This window comes from Berghia stephanieae, chromosome 1 (genome assembly GCF_034508935.2).
Source record: "Berghia stephanieae isolate SIO BIC M18660-M18661 chromosome 1, UCSD_Bste_1.3, whole genome shotgun sequence".
In the NCBI taxonomy this organism is placed as follows: domain Eukaryota; kingdom Metazoa; phylum Mollusca; class Gastropoda; order Nudibranchia; family Aeolidiidae; genus Berghia; species Berghia stephanieae.
This window is the reverse complement of record NC_088360.1, coordinates 120,072,344-120,090,969: the sequence shown is the minus strand read 5'-3', so window position 1 is coordinate 120,090,969 and position 18,626 is coordinate 120,072,344. Positions and strand designations below refer to the sequence as shown.

Sequence of the window (18,626 nt, the reverse complement as noted above, 5' to 3'; positions counted from 1 at the left end):
ATGGGGGGAACAGGAGGCGCACGCCTTGGACGATTCCATTATACGGGGTAAATTTCAAAATTTACTACACCATAATGATCGCAATGACAATGATCTATGGTGAAGGCATGACCCCTCTTCTCTAATGGTTATTGTTTGAAATGTATGTGACTACTAAAGATGTGTGTGTTTGTGTGTGTGTGTGTGTGTGTGTGTGTGTGTCGAACCTAGCAAGTAGCAAATCCGATTTTTTGTTTTCTTTTGTCCATCTCTTGTCACCACTCCTTTCTATCGCAGTGTTGTCATTTAAAATAATACAATAATATTAAAATTTCGTTTGGTGTTTTTACTAATCAAATAATATGAGTTTCATTAGTTCCTTCCTTCCAAAAAAAACAGTTATAACGTCTGAATTTTAAAAAAGTCCAATAGAATATTTGGGGACCCCGATAGCTCAGTTGATAGAGCACTCTCTTTATACGCAAAGGGCCAGAGATCGATCCCGGGTGCAGTCGAGTTTTTTCTGAATCCCTGTCTACTCAGCAATGAATGGGTAGCTGAGTTTGTTAGATCTGGCGAAAAGTCACCATCGACCCCTCTTATTACCTCATCCACCCCCTCTTATTATAACTTCACGTCTCTCTCTTACTCTTCAATGCTCGCTGCCCTCTAATTGTGTGTGTGTGGGGGGGGGGGGGGAGAGGGGGGGTAGGAGTTGCGTGTGTGTATCAACTCGATCAACGCCTTGGGCGATGCCATTATCTCCGTTAATGGGGATAAATTTCAAATTTTATTAAATTATCGAAGTAACAATGAAGTACGGTGAGCAAATAAAGAAGGCATCACCCCTCTTCTCTAATTAGGTTACAATTTGAAATGAGTGTGACTACTCCGTGTGTTTTACTCCTGTAGACCACGGTTTTCATCGTGTAGCGGTCTTTAACGGTTCAAGAATGAACGATCCCACGGTCTCAAAGGTCAAACGGGTTCGAATTTCTCACAGTCTCTCAGGAATGTTCAATGTCGAAAAGGACCGGTCCTAGGACCGGTCCTTGCGGTCTTCATTTCCCAAGGACCGTAGGACCGTGGTCCTTAAGCTTGCCAAGGACCGCCCCGCACTAATATGTAGGCATGACGCGAGTACGGTAAAGAACAGCATTTTCCCATAATTCCAAGCTTCAGACATCCTTCAATCACATTGAACTATAAAGTTGTCCTTCGGAGCCATAAGGCCCATGGAGCCGGATTGTATCCCTGATTCTATGGCGCTAAACAAAAAGCAATATGATAAAGCACAAATCTATCACGAAGTACTTTCTCAAGATCAGATGTAGACCCAGTAACCCAATCACCGTTGGTTTAAAAGAGACACCAGAATAATCTTAACTACAAGCGGGACTGATACTGGTCCCTTTTCTTGTGAGATCAATGCTCTCTATCGCTGAGCCACCAAGACTCCTTCTACCGCTTTCTGGCAGAACGTAACCTAGCGGTTTTGTTCTATACATTTCAAATAACAAAATCAATAGATAGAACTCAGATGACGCCACTCTGGTCTTTGTTATTGTTTTTGCCATCCATGTTTATGAGTAATTCTCACTAAACGGTATTAACCAGACTATAAACGATCAAGATTACATATAGTTTTGTGTGTTGGTCCGTTTCATTTCCGGATGGCAATGTTGTGAGCTTCTTAGCCAAGCGCATACTATCTTTAGTACAAGAAGCTAAGAAGCTCACAACATTGCCATCCGGAAGTATAACACAACATACAAAACTATGTGTAACCATGAACTTTTAAAGTCTGGTTGATACAGTTCAATGAGAATACTCATAAACATGGATGGCAAAAAGCAATTACAAAGACCCGAGTGACATCAACTTCGATCTGTTTATACGTAATATTTTTTAACATAACAGTTATACCCTCACTTTGCCAGGCTATTGTTTTCCACCGTTAAAAACCAGTGTAATCCACGAAAAATAACTGCATTCAACAGAATTTCAAATTTTGGGGGATCCAATTAATATATGCAAGAAATAACAAGTTAATTCGCGCGCACATGTACGTGTGTCTGCGTGAGTGTGTGTGTGTGTATGCGTACGAGATAGAGAGAGACAGAGAGAGAGAGAGAGAGAGAGAGAGAGAGAGAGAGAGAGAGAGAGAGGGAGAGAGAGAGAGAGAGAGAGAGAGATAGAAATGTCTCAGGTTTGAGATGATGATATCGGTTCAAATCCAAACAGAAACACACATCAATTATCAGTGCTTTTAACCAGACTTTTCCCAAAGAGTATGATTAAACAGTTTCTTTGTTTTATTCACAAAAGGAGAGAAACAGAAACGGTTCAGAAAAAATTCTCAAAATATATGACATTCAAAAAAATGAAACTGTAATAACACAACCACATTGTTACCTTAACAACTTATACAGTCAGTTGGAATGTGGTAAAAATAGATCACTCCTTAGATGGCAAAAACACCAAAAACATTAATATGACATCAATCATACTATATTATTATATAGTCTGACTGCTTGAAGCGACTACATAGACGATAATCTTCTTGATTTGGTATAATATTGACTTTGATAAATAAATACATACGTAGTCTCAAGGAGAAAAACAAGATGGAATTCAAATTGAAAGGGCCCATGTTTAGAATGTATATAAAGGGTATTCGTCTTGGCCAAGCGTATTGATTTTTCCTCGACCGTTTCATCTTCATGTTGCAATGGACGCGTTGTGGCTCGTATTTAATCAGCGGAACAGACAAGCAAGAGGGTTGAGTGATACTATAAGGACATCTTCAGATGGGACGAGGGAAGCCGGAATTAATGCTTGACAGAGCCGATCCTTGAAGGTCCATGTATTTCAGTTGGTAGGGGGACTCGACTCGTCGGTTTCGAATCCAGTTAGTGTCAGACTCTATTTACAGGTATAATGCGTACACTTTCCTGCGATCGGGTAGCTTGGTCTGTTCGACCTATCGGATAGGAGGCTACTTTTAGTTAGACGTGTGTATCCTGTTTTAATGATACCATATCACGATACATAGTATCATTAAATTAAATTGCTTCGGAAACTTTGATGGTCTTTATTTTTTTTTATTGGATAATGCTGTTGACGGATTGAGGTGGGGGGGGGGGGGGGAGGGGGAGGACGATTACAATTCTTGACGTAATTGGTGACTGAAACATTGACGTTCGTGCACAACCCTATAATTAGGATGATTGTGTACAATAACTGGGAACTGGAATGTGGATCTTCATACCATATTTACCACACTTTCTATTGATCGTTAGAATATTGAACGAAAGCAGCATCAATTGGAATATAGGAAACAATTTTTTGTAGTACACTTTATCTAGGTAGTCTTCACTTTCTCTTTTTTATTTTTAAAATGTGTTTGGTTTTTTAAAATTAAAGGCTACAAAAGTTTTGGATACAAACAAGATTGTTTAGAAAGACTTGTGTCAAAAAGAAATTTCATCCAAAAATACATTAATGACTTCGGTCACAAGCCGTTCAACTCCAAGAATACGTAGTTTTCTATTTCAGTCCAAGTTCACTCTTCAACCAATAACACATCGTGTCTATAAACACTGAACGAAACTATCCAATGAAAATTATTTGTTTTGACATGTGACAGAACTGTTCATGTCGAAGTGTAATATTTGCAGGTATGATAACCGAAATTAGTGTGGGCTCATTGTTGTTACAGAAATACTCTCAAACCAATGCAAAATATTGTCCATTACAGTAATATTAAATGAAGCCCACAACTGGTTCGGTTATCAGACCTGCAAGAATGTGCACATTGGTTCATGACCATTATCTCTTGCCAAAATGAAATTAGATATGTTTTGTATGTCTTTGTAAGAAAAAAAAATGGTTGGCAACTAATGTCTCTTGAAATGAAAAATAATCAATATTTTTTTTTCTATTTCTACTTAACCCTGTTCCATTTTTCTCTTGGCATTTTTGTGGATAATAGTTTTACCTAGAAATGGTAACCTTCCATTGCCGGATAATTAATAAAATAAAATAATTCTTAAACATCATAACTCTATTCTTTCTATCGTAAACGTTGTGACATTGTTCAGATTTACGCATTTAAATAAATACCTATAATCTATCAATTATTTAAGGATTTATCTAATCTTAGTTACGTTGTAACTAAAAGAGGTCACGACATTCAAATATTAGGTGTGACACTAAGCAAAGATGGGACTAGCACAATTGAAATTCGAAAGAGAATTGCAATGGCAACATCAGTGATGACTCAATTAACAAAGATTAGGAAAGGTAGCATGAGTCTTAATGTAAAGGTCAAACTGTATAAATCATTGGTGTTTTCAGCCTTGTTGTACGGATGCGAAGCCTGGACACTTACAATGGATGCACAACGGGGCATAAGGGCGTTTGAAAACAAGTGCTATAGAAGACTGTTACGCGTGTCATATACGGAGCATCACACAAACGAAGACGTCCTGGAAGAAATAGAAGCTCGTGCAGGCTCACAAGAACCTCTTCTAGTGACTGTGAAGCGCAGATAACTGTCCTGGTTTGGACACCATAGTCGACACGATAGCCTGAGCAGGACAGTCCTACAGGGCACAGACGAAGGCCAGCGCAGAAGAGGGCGCCAAAGGAAGATGTGGCTGCACAATATAAAAGAATGGACAGAGATGTTGGTCCCGGAGCTGCTACATAGGGCTAGCAACAGGCAGGCATGGAGGAAGACTGTAACTTCTGCTTCACGCAAGTCCCCCCGACGACCATCCGGTCATGGGATTGAGTGAGTGAGTGAGTTACGTTGTAAAATAGTTTCAATTCACGTATTTGAACAAATATTCATCGTTTTATCTAATCTGAGTTTAGTGATTACTTTGCTGAGTCGTTGTTGATAAAATTGTGCAATGTCTCTTTTTCTTGCATAATTCAAGCGATGTTTAGCGCGGTCAGTGCCTGGATGGATGGCAATGATCCCATGTAAAACTTTGGTAGTACAGTTCATCGTTGTGCCTTTGAGTATAACCCTGATGGAAATTCTAAGAATGCTGACATGCGAAATGCATAATACGAAATGAAAATTTGGATACTTTTAGCTTTCTGGGGGTATACATGACATATTGTGAAGCGTCCTCAATCAGTGAAAACACGTGATATGAATTTGTTTATTTATATTTTATCAACACTACATTATTATATTGATCACTATTATCATTACCACTACGATCGCCACCACTACCACCAACATCATTACCAACACCACCACCACCACCACCACCACCACCACCACCACCACCACCACCACCACCACCACCATCATCATCATCATCATCATCATCATCATCACCATCAGCATCATCATTATAATCATCATTCTCATTAGCATATAAATAATAACCTCCAGTAGCGTCATCGCCTTCACGATTAAATATCGTCGCCAACTTGTACTATGATAAATAATACTGCATTTTGTCTTTCCAAACATGTACCTACCCGGTATTGCCTGTCTGATAAAATAGCTTTGTCTGCTCGACGTGATAAAAAAGTATCGGGCGTGCAACCAATATTGACAAACAAGGTTAATAACATACTGCGTACGGGTAATTGCTGGATAACAAAAAAATACGAGGCATTGAAATAATTGTTTTTCAAGCAAAAATGGATTCCGATGCTATAGTAATTGACAGCAGCCTCTAATGGTGCTCACACTACTATGTTGTGACGATCGACCCTATTGACGAAATAATATTGTGATCAGAGAGAATCACCAAAATAAAATCATATTTTTAAAAACTGTCAAAAGAGAGAAAACGTTGATTTGAGACAGTTATTGAAAGAGTAAGCTTTGGAAACGTTTAAAATTTTATACAAAATTGCTCCTCCTTGTCTATCTGATATGGTCATTTTGAAAAATAACTGATACAATTTTAGATATTCAAACCTCCTTGATATTCCAAGGGTCAGAAAGAACAACGTCTTATGGCAAAAGATCTTTCATATATTCTGCTGCTGTGCTTTGGAATGAACTTCCCGAGCACATCAGGAAAATTTCAAATTTTAATGTTTTCAAAGATCATATCCTCTCATGGAATGGCCAGCCATGCAAATGTAATATATGTAATTAATCTAACCGTATATATATATTATATATATATATATATATATATATATATATATATATATATATATATATAATTATATATATATATATTTATGTTACTTTTCTTTGTGTGTCATGATTAGAATCTTGATGGGGGAATATTTTTAAGGGAAAATGTATTACTATGTAATTTTATGCACTATGTGTTAAACCTATGTCGGTCAAAGGCTTCTATTAGCCTGACTACATTATCTATGAAACATTTTTAAAATGCCGACAATAAATAAATATTTGAATTGAATTGAATTGAAAAAGGAATATAATGACACAGATAAATATTACTTTTATTTCTATGACAACAGGACAGCACCTTTTTAGTGGTCTTCCGACTGATAGGTTCGATCCCCGCTCTGGGTGGTGCAAAGTTGAGTCATAGGAAAAAGCTTTTTACTCACATTCTCTCACCGCAACCAAGTGTGAAATGAGTACCTTGGCCAGTAACAACGTTGTCTATGTCGAAAAACAAAAGTGCTTTATAGGCGGTATGTCTTATCCTACATGATTTTGGCTGGGGACCCCTTGTAACACCTTTGAGTACATCATCATCATCATCATCACCATCATCATCATCATCATCATCATCATCATCATCATCATCATCATCATCATCATCATCATCATCTTTCAAGTTATCCAAAAAAGCATGTTCCTTATAATCTTATATAATTCGATTTTTAAAATATTATATACAATATAATAAATAAATTAATAATTTTTGTGAATTCTAAAACAGAGTTTAAATATTTTATACAAATTATAAATATTTCAAATGTGACATAACCCAATACGTTCAAATCTAGATGTGTAAGATACTCAGTATACGTCGGTTCAAATTGATGTAGGTTCAAACTATAACTTAATGTCGAATTCATTGAGGTGTAATTTTAATAAAGGACTTGGTATTAACATACAAGCTATGAAGTCAGACTCTGAAAACCTCAGGCCAAAAAATGTTATCATTATTTTGGAAGGAGAGACTACATTAAAATTACAAAACTTAAAACGGTTGCTTAAAATTATTGATGAAGCTCATTAACGAAATAAAAAAAAATATTTGAGTCAGCATCAGCAAAATCAGCTTTGGTATTTTGATAACAATAGAATTGACGGCAGCTTTAATACACCATAATGTATTCACAGACATATGATTAAAAACAAAAAACAAAACAAAAACAAAACAAAACAAATTTAAACAACAATAAAACAAACAAACACAACAACCAATATATATGTATTTGATTTGAATCAAGAGTATGAAATATATATTATCAGTTACTGCATATGTATTAATGTTTATTATAAGGTAAGAAGAAAGTATGTATAAAAAATGCCATGTTGGGACAGTCACAGGTACAAACATCCACATTGGTCAAAGAAACAACCTTTAAATATCCTGTTATCAACAGGCAGACAGGTATAATAATTACATAATAGCATAAACCACAATAATCAAGAGTTATTTTATTCATTGAATTTACGGATGTAATAGGATTTTACTTGAGCTTCCATGATTGAAAGTATTCAGTGTTTCGAGTTCCCTTTTATCGATTGTAATGGGGTTATTATCTCTTGCATTCAATGTTTGTATTCATTTTAAAATTAATTCCTTGATTCTTTGAATATATTATTATCCTTCATATTACTGACTGGCTTAGCTCATGAAAATGAGTTTTAAGTAATTGCGTTTATTTTTCATTCACGAACTTAATTAACTTTACTTCATCGATGTTGGTAGAACAGTCGGTTGTTTGTTCGAGAGTGCGGGGGCGGTGTTGTTTTAGTTCTTATAAATTAGCTTTGGTGTTTTTCATAGGTTTTTTAAAAAAATACTGGCTATAAATTATTATTCAAGTATTGTTTGTTGAATTTAAATACTTAAAGTTTTATATAGGTAATAGCGTTGAAAACACAGCATATATAAAAATACAATAATATTTTTAAAAATACATGAATAAATGAGTGAATTCAAAAAGTGATAAAGAAATAGATAGGTAGAAAAATAAATGAATAAATAAAAAGATAGATAAATAAAACATCTTAGATCAGCACTCTTAAGCTGGATGTGGAAACTGAAGTTGTTTTCGAAATGGACGTGAATGATGCTTGTCAAATACATGGACAATCCAATACTCAATTATTATTTTTTTCACAAAGTCTTCTACATGCTCTATCGACACTACATCCGAACATGTACAAACATTCTCCTATAGCTCAAACGGTCGCGCACACACGGCGCAAGCAACGGGATTTGTTTCGACCTCGGGTTGATTCGAAGTCGGGTTTTCCATATTTCCGACTGCTCTATCCATCGAGCAGTGATCGGGTAGTTGTATCTACTTGATATGGTTGAAAATACTTTATGTCTTTCGTCGTTCTTAAAAGACAATTGTTACTGACAACTAAGCGATACGAAAATCAGGATAAACTTTATACTTATAGCTTCGAAAGACTATTCTACAGCTTAAAAAAGAAAATATCTCCCTTACTTACAAAAATACATAAAGTCAATCAATGATTCGCAACTCAGAAGAAGTTAGGGCAATTATACATTCCATTTTTACAGCTTTCATTGACTCAATGCGATCACAATGCTATATTCGATTTATTTACGGAAGTTATTTTGTTAAATTTGATAAATACAATCTTTTCAATGCACGACTCAGATATAATCCGAGATTTTCCCTTGATCGGTCCGCTTAAAAGTTCAAAATAACGGATATTTTAGTTACTGGTGTGATAAGTGCTTTTCTGCCGTGCATCGGTCGATTAAACCTGAGGCTGATTTGTAGTCTCAAGTTTGAGACTATTTTGTTGTTGACAAAATGATTTGAATTAAAAACATGCTAACCAAAATAACAAAATAATACAAAAGATAAGAAATGTTTGTCTGTGTACAGCATTTCTGTAACGATGTTCGAGATTTAAATTTGCTGGCATTGTCTATGTGTATACAACACGGCTTGGACAAGAGTTTTAATTTCCATTGTCGAAATGACAAAAGTAGTCTAAATTCCGCGAGGAATACAAAATGTCATGACAATTCAATTGGCAAAGTGGGTTGACGTATTTCCCGGTAGATTTATCTGAGAGTAGTTTCGGTTGTTATTTTTAAACGTCTGTGGACTTTGTCTCATTATAGTCTGATTATAAAGAATGTTTTAAAAAGCAAAATAAATAGCTTTACAACTAAATTACTAATTAAGCAGATTGATGGATAGATAGATAGATAGATAGATAGATAGATAGATAGATAGATAGATAGATAGATAGATGGATGGATGGATAGATAGATAGATAGATAGATAGATAGATAGATAGATTGATAGATATAAAATATTATAATTATGATCAACTTCTACAATATAGTTTCGAGCATTCGCTCTCATCAGGAAGTGATGAGAGCCAATGCTCGAAAAATATTGTAGAAGTTGATCATAATTATATTTGAAATATTTTATAAATAGCTCCTTTTATCAAAAAGTTGAGCACTATTATTTCACGGTTTTTGTATTTATAATTTATATATGGATAGATAGATAGATTGCGGAGATCTAGATAGATGAATAGATAGATAGGTAGATGTATAGATTGATATAATACATCGATAGGTAGGTAATAGATTGATAGATAGAAAGACAAATTAGATAGATAGACAGACAGATAGATAGATAGATAGATAGATAGATAGATAATTGCTAGATAGACAGACAGAAGGATCGATAGGTATATATATATATATATATATATATATATTATATATATATAGAGAGAGAGAGAGAGAGAGAGAGAGAGAGATAGTTAGAAAGATATATATATATATATATATATATATATATATATAGATAGATAGATAGATAGATAGATAGATAGATAGATAGATAGATAGATAGATAGATAGATAGATAGAGAGATAAATAGATAGATAGATAGATTACAAAAATTTGTTGTTATAAATAAGTTTTATGCTTTTATAGCTATATTTCACTGTGTGGAATTGTGGTTGCTGTTGTCAATCAGAATATCTGAGGCTCGATTCCCAGTCAGGGGAGGCTGATTAAATAAATATATATATATATATATATATATATATATATATATATATATATATATATATATATATTACTTTCCCCCCTGTATTTTTCTTTCTGCTTTGTCAAAAAGTGTAACATTTACCCCTTTTCACACTTCTCCTTTTGTTATGGTCGAAAGTAGGATTATAATAGCCTACACTTATTTCAGTATACTGAAATGAAGGATCACTTTTACGTTATACTTTTATTAATTGATTACCAGTTGACTGTTATAACGATATGAAATTGGAGAATCCTGAGTATAGGAGATGTTTGATTTTTCTTAACCACTTTTTATTACCTATTTTGCATTAATTGTCCATTGAATATTCCGTTCAAATTATTTGTTTTAAAATAAAGAATTAAAAATATATAATTACGATACAACAACACATTAGCATGTTACAAATCTTACCGTCAAGTTATTTTGATAATTTATATTATTAAGTTATATATGTTTTTAGAAAGACGTGTACTTATTTACACATATCTATGTGCACTTCGAATCATAACAATCAACATTGTAATGTTGAAATTCATCATTGTAAGAATGAAATTCGTGAAAAAAAATTGTTGGGATTGTTTTTTGTTGGGGTTTTTTTTGGTCAAAATCGACGTAGATCTACTTACTTACTTACTTATTCGAACCAGCGACCACCTGAGCTCTAGCCCTTCGGTCTTGTGCCATGACGTAGAAGTTAGACGTCTTTTGTAGTTGTTCCAGGTGACTATAAAGTGTGTTATTGATGCTTGGATTTGATGGGAGGAATGTGCATCTCAGGTCTTCAAGAGGTTGACATTCAAGCAAGTGGTGTGTTACTGTTTCATTGGGGTGTTGACATAGGGGGCAGGAAGGGGATGTGTCTTTTGTAATTTTGCTTAAATGGTTGTTGAGCGGTATGTGTTGTGTTCTTAGTTGAAAGATGATGTTTTGCTGGTGTCTTCTGAGCTTATTTAGGCAATCAGTCTTTACAGGAGTGGTCATATGGGAAAACATACATCTACCCGTGGTGCTCATTGCCCAACTGTTCATCCATTCTTCTCTCTTATTTGTTTTGATTATTTGTTTCGCTGTGTCTAAAGAAACTGGAATTGATGGTTGTAAAAGTGTTGATCCGAGTCTGGCTAGTCTGTCTGCATTGTCATTTCCTGGTATATTTGAATGTCCCGGTATCCACTGGAGAAATAAGTCTACTCTGTGTGTTGTAAGGAATTCATCTAGTTGAGATCTTAAACTATTGAACGTTGAGGAGAATTTATCTAAATCGAGAGCTTGGAGAACCGATTTGGAGTCTGTGAAGATGACAGTCTTTTGAAGTTTTGAAGGGTTTAGCTGGAAAACAGAAGAGAGGTGTCGCAGTGAGGCTTCTATTGCAACTGCCTCTGCCTCGTAGTTTGAGCAGGAGCTTCCGCAAGAATTGTGGATTTTATCACAGGTTTTATCTGGGTATTCTACTACAAACCCATACCCAGCATTTTTAGTTCCTTTGTGGGCAAATCCATCTGTGTAAACATGTATCCAGTTGTCTGGGTATTCTTGTATTGTCTTCATTGCTAATGTTTGTATATTTGATTTGTTTTTATTTCTTGTTGTTTCTTCTACGAGGTTAGTCTTTATTTTTGGAAGTTTTAGGTCGGCGTATGGAGGTTTTTGACTGATTAAAATAGATTTTTCTCTGTTTTCTGGGAGTCTGTGTCTTTCATTCAAGTTGTTAGCAATGTGTAGCAGGGATTTTTGTTTTAATCTTGTTCTTGGTTTCCATTTCTCTGCCAGAATTCTGTTTGGATGGTTTTCCTATTTTCGTTTGTATCTTTCAACCATTTCAAGCACTGCTGATTCTCTGCGAAGTCCAAGTGGTTCCACATTAGTATGTATTTCACATGCTGCTGTGGGTGTCGATCTCAGGGCACCGGAGACGAAGGGAAGGGCTTGGTTTTGTACTCTGTCCAAGGTTTTGTGTGTGTTTTTACTACCTACATATTGGAGGGCTAAATTGTAGTCCATGACGGAACGCACATAGCCTAAATAGAGTTGTCGAAGCGAGTTTTTGTCTGCTCCCCAATTAGTACTGGCTAGTCGTTTTAGTAACTGGAGTCTCTTTGTGGCTTTGATTTTTACATTCTGAGTGTGTTTGTTCAGAGATAGTTGTCTGTCTAACTGTATGCCCAAATATGTGGGGTTTTCTTCTTTCGCGAGTCGATGGCCTTGGATGGAGAGTGTTATTTCTTTCTTGGAAACAGGATGGCTCTTAGTAAATATAGAGTAGACTGTTTTATTGCAATTAACTTTTAATTTCCATTTATCACAGAAGGTGTTTAAGCTTTCTAAATCTTCATTTATTCTATTGGAGGCTATTGGTAGGTGCTTCGTAGTATACCACATAACTAAATCGTCAGCATATAGGGCCTTTTCTGTCTGTAATACTTCTGGTAGATCATTTATAAAAATAAGAAAGAGAGTACAGCTGAGGCAGGATCCTTGTGGGAGACCTTCCTCTAATACTTCTCTGTTTGACAGTCCGTTATTAATTTTTGTTTGGATTGTTCTGTTACTGAGAAATTGTTTAATCCAGAAGTAGAGATTTCCATCAATTCCGTAGTCCATCATTTTTGATAACAACCCTTTCCTCCATACTTTGTCATAGGCTTGTTGGAGATCAACAACAACCGCGACTGTATGTTTTCCATCTTGAAAGCCATCAATTATTTTTTGACTTAATCTAAACAATTGATCTTCTGTTCTTTGCCCTATCCTAAAGCCTGCCTGATATTTATTTAGTAGGCCACATGTCTCCAGCCACCAGTATAATCGGTTATTTACCATTCTCTCAGCGATCTTTCCAACACATGAGGTGAGAGATATTGGTCGGTAACTTTTCGTTTCGTCGGGTGGTTTATCTTTCTTTAAGATTGGAATTATAATAGCATTTTTCCATCCCCTTGGTACTATTCCTGTCTCCCATGTTAGATTTATAAGTTTGAGAAGCATCTGTTTACCTCTCACGCTAAGATGCAAGAGCATTTCATTGTGTATCTTATCTGGTCCAGGGGATTTCCTTAACTTGAGTTTTTTCATAGCTCTGTGAAGTTCTGACATGGTAAAGCCCTCTTTGAACAGGTATGGGATAGCTTTTGGGGCCTTTTCTTGATGTTTAAGGTCTTTAATCAATTTTTTGTCCTTTTCACTTCTTTTTGATGCCCTGTTTACTGAAGCAAAATGTTTGTTGAAGATTATGGCTTTTTTTTTTTGGTCATCTACGATTGTTCCTTCTGTAGTTTTCATGGGCTTTGGGTTGGTTTTCGGGGTTTCATTGTTAAGATTATTAAGTAAGGCCCATGCATTTTTCCCATTTTGATTGAGGTCAATATTAGCGCATGTGTCTGCCCATTTCTTTCTTTTAGCGTTGTTAATAGTTCTTTTGACAATTGCCGATGCTTTATTGTACTCAATCTTGTTTTTAATGGTTTTGTTTTCCTCTAAGTTTTTCCTTGTTTCCTTTCTTGCATTTACTGCTTTTTCAATTTCTTTGCTCCAGAAGGGTTTGTAATTCTGTCGACTACCTCTTGGAATTCCTGCTTTTGCAGCTGCAAGTATGGCTTTGGTGAGGGCTTCGTTTAAATGTTCTACACTTGATGTATCTGTAATTTTTGGAAGCTGGTTATCTAATGTTGCTGTGAAAACATCCAGTTTGCTTTCTTGAAATTCCATTTGGATTTCTGCTCAAATGTTTTCTTCTGTGTTTGAACTGTCATTTGTGTTAAAATTGGTTTATGGTCACTGCCTATTTCATCCAGGACTTTAATGTGACAAGAATTCAGAAGGTCAGAGGAGATGATGGTTAGATCGGGATGACTCAGGGACATATGGGCTCTGTGAAGAAGGGTGGGGACTGAGTCTGCATTTTGTAAAATGGTGAGGTTGGTTGTATTGCAAAGATTTTCTAGTTCTTTTCCTGTGTTGTTTAAATTTTTGTATCCCCATAGTGGAGAGTGGCCATTGAAGTCACCAGCAATTATTGTGTTGTTGTATTGGGAACTGTTTAGATCTGTTAGGTTTATAGTACACCGTGGAGGGTTGTAAATGTTGTAAATGGTAAATTTCTTATTTAGGTGCCATAAGGTGACTTTCTGTACATCGGTTGAGTTCTGTGATGGTTTAGAAGTAACATCTCCCGTGATGTCATTTCTTATATAAGTAATAACACCACGGCAGTCGTCACATTTGCAGGTATAGTATGTATAACCAGCAATATATGGATCGCTATTTTTATACAGGGTTTCCTGAAGTAAAGCAATGTGAACTTCCTTTTCATTTAATAATTTCTTTAGCTCTGTCTTTTTATTCCTGATTCCACAAATGTTAATTTGTAAAATATTCAAATGTTTGTGGAATTTATTTGTCCCAGTAGCTGACTTTTCGCGCAGATCAGCCTGGGTACTCACTGTCTGGCGCGGACCTTTTTCGAGGCGACGTCCGAGCTCGTATGCTTTCCTTTTGTTTGTCATGGCATGCTGGGGAGTCTCTGGTCTGTCTTCCCACCCTAACCTGTATTCCTTGTCAGCTGCATAACATCAGGAGTTGAGCTGCAGATGCATGTTCCTCATATAATTAATTTTTTTATAGGGTTTAGTCAAGTAGTCTTCATTTTGTCTTTCCTACAGTCTCTTTCATGATTGACGGTCGCCCATTCCCCGCCACCTACTTTTTCCTGGCTTGCAGTTATCAATTTCAGTTATTCTTTCTGCTTAAAGGGCCATATTTCATAAACAGAGGATCGGCACGTCCTGGGTCATTTGTGTCGATGAGAGATTCTGTGGGCCTTAAACAAAGGGATACCAGCCCTTTCCCCTAAAAATCTCAATTTTTTAAGAAGGATACATGATTACAATCAATCACAGATAGTCATGCAGAAGACATGGGCCACAGGCCGACCAAAGAGGGAGTATAGAAGTGTTAAAGTTACAGCACTAGGAAACAAGTATGAGCTATAGGGGTAGATTAAGAAAAGTAAGGACATACAGAGGAAACCACACTACAGAATGAGTGTGAGGTGGGTGGGTGAGGAGCAGAGCGTGTACCACTCATCGGTGGGTTCTGTCTCCTGCACCTTAAGAGGAAGGGGTCCCACCTACTCCCTAGCCCGGTTATACCGCCAGGGACTCGGTCGCGTCCATAACAAACTCAGTAGAAACGGGGAACACCACGGGAAGGTGCTGTTGTGGACACAATAATGCATGAGAGGCCATATGCAATAATCTCTGTCAGACAGGATTACGCGGCAATCAATGCACCTGGAAGTGAGAGGTGTTGGGTTCGAAATGCACATCAATTTCCTTTCAGCAAGCGGGACGTCCGGCCCAGACCTTGCAGCTCCCCATCGACGTAGATCATGGACATAAAGGAATGTATATGACGTAGATACACTTAAACAAGTCTAATTAATGGTCTCATTGTTGTAATGTAAATACTCTCAAACCAAAGTAAAATAATATTAATAATATTTTATTATATCCCATTACCACAACGTTAAAACAAGATAATCAGTCCGTTCTGTTATCAGACCTGCACATAATATTATACATAGGTCAAAACCAACGTGTGCTTATTTGCAGGTCAGATAACCCAAATTGTTGCAATGGAAATACTCTCGAACCAACGCAAAATATTGTCCATTTACAACAATGTTAAATAAGACCCAGAGCTTACACTCTCTGTATTTTGTTTTCATCTGAAGTCTTTCGATTTATTTTTTAAAAAAAAACAAAAAACAAACTAATATCAACGTCAATCTAGTCCAAAATCTGCTTTCATAACAACCGGAGAAAGGAATCTTGGCCGAAAGGTTGTTGTTGTTGTTTTATTTATTTTTTTTTTTTTATGTAACATTACTTGTCTTTACAAAAGGAATATAATTGCATTATGAAGTGCCCCTGTAATGGGTATTATCACGATAATTGTATTAGATAAATATAATAATATTGTTACTCGTGTTTTTGTTTTTAAATCTCATATAATGCTTACCTGTTCTGCAGGGGAAAGCAGGCTATTAAATTTCTCATCTTTGGAAGAGAATTATTGTCGAATTAAATGCTCTTGGCATCTATTATATGTCTGGAGTCAGTGAATTATAAATTTATGTACTATGAATTAATGCACTGATTTACATATCACAATGTGCAAAGAGACAATATTTACACAAAAGATAACCACAGACACGTTTAATGTTACTAAGTAGGCATGAACTATTCTTCGAAATCGTATAGAAGAAGGTAGGACCTTGATTTTGTGATCAATTCTGTTACGCACACATCCTTACTCTTTCGGGTTGTAAATAATGTGTACCTCGTAGAATGGCAATATCCTTAGTTCTGATATTGGAAGCGATGTGTGTGTGTGTGTGTTTGTGTCTGTGTGTGCGCGTGTGTGTGAGCGTGTGTCGGTGTGCGCGTGTGTGTGAGCGTGTGTGTAAGTGTGTATGCGTGTCTAGGGGCATGTATGGGCGAGAGAGCTGCTCATCCCTCTCCGTGGGAAAAAGCGAGCTCTGTGCTTTCAACGTCACCCCTCGTTTTTATCGATCGATTCTTTCCTCCCTGAGACCTGAACATGATCGAACTCTCATATGGATGAGATATCGCCAACGTAGTGTATATTAGCTATAAAAATTAAATCGAATGAGGAAATGGTTGCAACCAAATTGTGCTGTCAACACCCCCCCCCCCCCCCCCCCCCACACACACACACACACCCCTCTTTTCCACATCACAGGGCAGACGAAAAAGAGGCAAACAAGAGAAAAGAACAATTAAGAAAAACAGTTAAATTTTAAAAGGGAAATAAACGGATAATAAATAATGGACAAAGTAAACTGTCAAATTTGCTTGGAGAATTTCAACATGCTCATCTACAATCAGCTTCAGACTGCCGTCTACTACTCTTCTACTCTTAAGAAAAAAACAAAACGGAGCTTATTTCTTTCTATCTTTTCTTTGTATTTAATACGCGTTTACAGTGATACTCCATCTGCTTAAACGGCTTATTTAAAGAGGAAGGAAAAACTGTTGTCACAATGTTAGCCGCAAACTGTTACAATATATTGTGTTCAACATTTTTTATTTCATGGACATACATTTAAATCGTGAACTGTACTTTTGTAATCTGAACAGACAGCTTTTAAATATCACAAAATCAAAATGATCATCAACTTGCTAAAAAGTCTTGAGCTTGAAAAGTCTTAGGTTTGAGACTCTTTGATAAGTTGAGGGGTATTTGTCAATCGGTCGATATTTGGTGGAAAATTTTTCTGGCATAAATGGGTTTTATCAGAGGACCCAAGCTATTATTACCGTTTACCCTTTACTCGAAAAAAACAAAACAAACCCCAAACATATAAAAACGAAAAACACACCCAACAACAACAAACAAACAAACCACACCATATCAAAAAAAACACAAAAACAAAAACAACAAATCAACAGCAACGACAACAACAACAACAACAACAACAACAACAACAACAACAGAAACAGAAGAAAAAAACAACAAAAACAAACAGACAAAAACCTGCGAAATAACAAACAAACAATCAGCGCCAAATTACCCACTGCGCATATAATATATATTATTGTTGGCTAGTACTTGTTCGCCCCTTGAGTAAAAATATCATGTTATTGGTAAAGCCTTTCTTACTATCAGACAAATCACAGATTCTCATTGAACACAATCAAGACTAACGACAACTGTTGCCAATGCTATCTCTAATCTCTGAACAATGATGACGATGATGACGACGACGACGTCAAATATATAAACGAAAACTACATAACAAAACAAAATAAAATCCAATATAAAAAAAACACAAAAATAAAAAATCAATAAATAATAATAAAACAAATAAAACAATAAACACAAACACAACAATACAAATAAAAAAAATAAAAAATAATAATAATAAATAAAAAAACAATCAGAAATAATGATATAATAATATATGATGACTAATAATGTTAGACATGATAAAAATAATAATATAATGATAATAATATCAAAAATAATAATAAAAATAAATAACAATTAATAATTAATAATAATATACATAATAATAAACTTGATATATAATATAATAATAATAATAATAATAATAATAATAATAATAATAATAATAATAATAATAATAATAATAATAATATAATAATATGATATATGATGATATGATATGATGATGATGATATATGATGATATAATAATAATAATAATAATAATAATAATAATAATAATAATAATAATAATAATAATAAAATAATAAAAAATAAAATAATAATAATAATAATAATAATAATAATAATAATAATAATAATAATATAATAATAATAATAATAATACGTAAGCGACGTGCACTTATTTGCAG

General features: G+C 35.2%; 1 protein-coding gene across 1 annotated transcript in view; it reads right to left on the bottom strand.

The window, feature by feature from the left end:
• LOC144965323 (transmembrane protein 196-like) overlaps window positions 1–16,565 on the bottom strand; it is a 30,558-nt gene extending 13,993 nt beyond the window's left edge. The window contains exon 1 of the mRNA XM_078900556.1: window positions 16,244–16,565. The gene's annotated coding sequence lies outside the window, so the exon portion shown is untranslated. The remainder of the gene's footprint in view (window positions 1–16,243) is intronic.
• Window positions 16,566–18,626: the final 2,061 nt, after the last annotated feature.